General features: G+C 38.7%; 1 long non-coding RNA gene across 1 annotated transcript in view; it reads right to left on the bottom strand.

Moving 5' to 3' along the window:
• The window catches only part of LOC114008349 (uncharacterized), a 19,103-nt gene extending 15,045 nt beyond the window's left edge, over nt 1–4,058 (bottom strand). Inside the window, exons 1-2 of the long non-coding RNA XR_003549902.1 lie at nt 3,980–4,058; nt 595–695 (exon numbers count right to left, since the gene is read on the bottom strand). This is a non-coding gene — a long non-coding RNA (uncharacterized LOC114008349). The remainder of the gene's footprint in view (nt 1–594; nt 696–3,979) is intronic.
• Nucleotides 4,059–4,725: the final 667 nt, after the last annotated feature.

The following is a 4,725-nucleotide window of genomic DNA, read 5'->3' as shown; positions in this document are numbered from 1 at the left end:
TATCTTTAAAATTCAGTATTTTGAAATTTTGAAAGTTGTTTGTAAACTGTCAAGAATTATGGAGTATGAGCTAAAATTTTTTGCTATGTAAAGTAAATGTTTGTGGAAAAATGTAAAAATAAATAAATGAAAGAAAAAAAATGGCTGATTATGTCACACTTCCAGTTGAGAGAAAAGTCAAAAAATATATATAGTTCTTCAGTTGAAACTTTTTTGTTGTTAATAATTATTCTAATTTTATTTATTATTTTTATGTTATTTTTAATTAGTTACAGTACATATGCACTCACCAGAGAGAGACAGAGAAAGAGAGAGAGAGGGAAAGTAAGAAATAAGCTACCAGGTCAGGGGCTTGAACCGTGATTGGCTACATGGGAGTCTAGCACCTTAACCACCATACCACCTGGTGACTCCTGAACTTAATTTTTGACCTATGAAATTAAAAGATTAGAGAAGCAACTTCACATTGCTTGCATACTCATGAAGCATGATTTTATGAAACACACATAGAAAATTATTTAAAGAAAAAAATGATATTAGTCTTTAAGGCCGTTTGAAAATTCTGTGCCATTTCAAAGTCTGCAGGAAGCTTACCTTTTCAGAAGCTCATTCGGAAGAAGCAAGTCTTGAACTGGGAGTCCAAAAATTGGTTATTAGAAACTCCAGCCTCAAGTTTCTAAATCTTCGAAATCTTTCTAATGAAAGGAAACACACACCCTTAATATGAGATCAAACTCTTTTTTTTCTTTTCTAATAGGGAAGGAACTGATTTTCATCTCATTTGAGAAAATATTTTGGGACTGCCCTGTACTCTAGTGATGTCACTGTGTTTGAATCCTGGCTGCTTGAAAAACATGTGTGTGAACGTCCCAAATCCTGACAGGATGGAGAAATGGAGGAAAGGGATTGTGGTGAGACCATTCCTCACGGGGGGCATGGTCTCCCTCTCTGTTACTCGGGTGAGTGTATACACCCTTTGGCAATTAAAAAGAAAGAGAGAAAATATATTTTGGATTTTAGTCACTTTCATCTAATAAAATCATCTAGCTAATTTTCTTTCTTTGCTATTTTCTTAAGTTCATCTTGGAGTATATAAAATTCTCTTTTAAAAGTTAGATCAAAATTTAATTATGCTTTCTTACATATTACCATCTTCAAAAAGGTAAATTTAGAGATGAGAAATGACCTGACTCTCCTTTCCTTTAAAACATAAAACAGATGTTCCTTATGGAGACATACCGTAATACAGAGTTATACAGTCATAGCTTCCCAGAAGTATGTCAAGATTACATTGTAGATTGCAAAGAAAATATCATATGAGCACAGTAATTAGATCCAATCAACGAGGCAGATAAAATTTTATGGGACAGCTAATAGCAAGTTGTATAGTGCTGATACAACTTCTGAGTTCACTTAAACCTAACTGTGCTACATAAAAAGACAAAGGAGGCAGTGAGAGCTTAGCTGGGTTTCAAACCCATAAAGCTGGCTCTCAGTGGCATGAGTCACTCAGAGATAAAGGCAGCCAGTGATTTTCTTGAATCCATTTGGTGCCAGCCTGGAAAAGATTTGAGAAATTAGCAGCGTCCTCACTTTTTTGATGGCGTGGCTAAAGAAAGGCTAATTCATGAAAAGGAGAAACCCTTTTTATTTGACATTGGATTTCCTCCTAGTTCAAACACAAATGGCATTACTAATAACAAAGCAACGTGCTGGGAAGCTAGAAGGGTCTTGTATGCCTTTGAGAATAAGCTACCATCTTGAGCATAATAACTAAAGGGTGACCTGGGTAATTTTAAATCTATAAATGGTCTCATTTAACAGACTATTCCTTCTTGCTTTATAAAAAAAAAAAAAAATCAATAAGAGTTCATTAACTTCCCAAGCAGCTGTGCTTTGTAGTGAACTTGATAGTTTCCGTTTTTACCCCGTGAATGATTTCTTGGCTTGGTTAGAATGTGTGATTCAGGTACGTGCAGATTCTTTGTGGAGCATTAGGATGATGAAGTATGCTTACGGTTAGAAAGTACATTATCTACATCTTTTCTCTTTGAAGAGGTTGACAATCTGACTATCATTTGAATTTGAGATTAGTAAAGAAACTGGGCCATGCTAAGCTAACCACAAACTCATCATCATAACATAGACAGTGTTTGTCTCCCCACAGCGACAGCACTGCCTCTTCTGAATTCAGGAAGTGGGTCGGGGCTTGTTCTAACAGCAATCCATGGTTTAGCCAGGCCCATACAGGGTCTCCTTGCCTGTAGAGACCTTCTAGAGAGCAAATTAAAAAAAAAAAAAAAAGAAAAGAAAAGAAAGAAAAGGAAAGGAAAAGAAAGGAAAGGAAAGGAAAAGAAAAGAAAAGAAGAAAAAGAAAAGAAAAAAAAGAAAAGAGGAAAGAAAAGAAAAGAAAAGAAGAAAAGAAAAGAAAAGAAAAGAAAAGAAAAGAAAAGAAAAGAAAAGAAAAGAAAAGAAAGAAAAGAAACGAAACAACCAGGAAACAGTTGTTCCATGAAGTTGTTAACCCCGGACATCAGGAAAGAGAAGGCATTAGTCATTTTCTCTGACCTGAATATATGCATTTGTCAGGTTATGCCAATAGTAGTTGCAGACATATCTTATGGCTGCCACGTCTGGGTCATTATTCAGAAAACACTTAGCAGGGGTTTATGGCAGTTTGGTCCTTCGAGGCTGCTTCACAGCTGACATATCCCTGCACTTCATTCACTGTGTACTTACGAGCAGCTCTTTGCTCTGGCTTCTGGTTGCCAACCTTTACAAGCTGGGAAGCATATGCTATTTCTCCTCCTCAATGTCCTCTGCCCAAGCAGCTGATTTGCAGGGAGTATATTATCTCAATTCTGGCCTTGGTTTTCCTACCACCGAGAGTGGCATAGTCTCCTTAACTGGCATAGTCTCTCAACAAGTTGGATTAGAAGTAAACTAATTTTACTACCTAGTTGTAGAAGTAAACTCATTGTACTGCCTAGTTTCTGCTACTGTGCTCTTATCATTCCTAGCTTAATAATAAACCTTTTTGTTGTTGCTCTTTGCATAGTTAGTAAATTACTTTCTTGAGCCGCCCCTACTAAATGTCTGTGACCTTATTGTCAAGAAGGGCTTGACAAGCAGAAGCTGCTGCCTGGGGCCTGGAATGTCCCACTTCCTGTTCTTTCTTTCCAAGCTGAAGCATTCTATCCAAACAAAAACTGAACTCCGTGGCCATGTGACCCAGAGTTAGCTTGAAACGAAACTCTCCAAAGATGAAAAACTTTACACATTAACTCCTGGTTCCACTCCATCTACTCACAGTGCTTAAGACCACAAAGAGGCCTTTTAAAAAGAACCAAAATAAACAAATGGATGGCTAAACTGTGGACTAAGAAAAACAAGCAAACAGCAGCCACATATAGTATCAGATTAATTGCTGCTGAGCCCTGACAAAATGGTAAAAAACAAGAGAATTGTACTGTTTAAGTAACTGACCCCACATTCTTGCTGGACATCACTCTAACCCGGTAGGGCTTTTTCTTTTCCTTTTTTTTTTTTTTTTTAACTTACTTAAAAAACTTTTTTTGCTATAAAAATCTTTTTGCTATATGGCATGTACATTCTCCAGAGAGAGACACAGACAGAGAGAGAGAAAGAAAGAGAGAGAGGCAGGGGGATGGCTACACCACAATTCCTTCTCCGTTCTCTTCTTGGGTTTTGGGCACGCACATACATGTGCCCAGAGTATTTCTCAAGCCACTGGGCTCAGAATGCAAACTGTGCAGTTTGCCATATGGGATCCAGTACCTTAACCACCAAGACACTGACGGGCTCAAGGTAAGATACTTTAATGTAAAGAGAATCAGTCCTTGCACTGCAGCCAAGTTTATTATTTATGACCAGAAGGGGCAGAACAATCCTTTATCTTCTCACAAAAAAACACCATTAGTATAGAATAGTTCCTCTGCTACAAAAACCTGGGACTTACCTTGGTTTTTTCCTTGTAGCCATGGCTTGTGTCTTTCTACCAATAATGTGCTAAAGCAGAATAGAGGGTTTACTAGGAGCACGATCCCAGATACTAAACTGGAGACTTGCTTTCTTTATGCTAGAACATGAGTTAACAGTGAGTCATAATGTGAATGGAGACGGGAAATCACCAGCCAGTCACTGAGGTGGCTTCCCTTAAAAGAACAGATGCAAGAAATCTCCTTTTTAAAAGCAGAACTGCCATCTAGGAGAGCGAAGTAGCTGGAATGACGGAAGGAGTTGGAAAGATGCTAACTCTGGGTCCCTGATATAGTGCCTAGCAGGTGACTGGGATGAGAGGTGAGAAGGCTAAACAGCAGAACTTTAAATCTTTTGGGTTCTGGCCAAGGCATGAAAAGTAAGGACTGAGTGACCTTGGTGGAAGAATTGCTTTTCATTTAGGGCTCCCCATGGTTGGCTTCTGCTCTAGCTCCGGCGGAAGCCATTAGAACAGTGCCTTGCTTCTGCTGTAGTCTGGGCCAGTCTTTAGGCATGGGCAGCACTTTCCTTGTCTCAAGCCACATCTCCCTGGTGAGATCCTGAGAACTCGGCATTTATCTCCTGACTGCTGAGGCAGTGCTCTGCAAGACAAGTACAATGCACCCTAAATTTCTTCTGCTTAACATTACCCACGAAGTGGTCAAGACTTGAAAGAGCTGTAACTCATAAGGCCAGGTCTGCTCTTCTGAAGGACTCCACTGAGAT

The sequence above is a fragment of the Tupaia chinensis genome, unplaced genomic scaffold (genome assembly GCF_000334495.1).
Source record: "Tupaia chinensis unplaced genomic scaffold, TupChi_1.0 Scaffold000322_1, whole genome shotgun sequence".
Lineage (NCBI taxonomy): Eukaryota > Metazoa > Chordata > Mammalia > Scandentia > Tupaiidae > Tupaia > Tupaia belangeri.
This window is presented reverse-complemented; position numbering and strand designations above follow the sequence as displayed.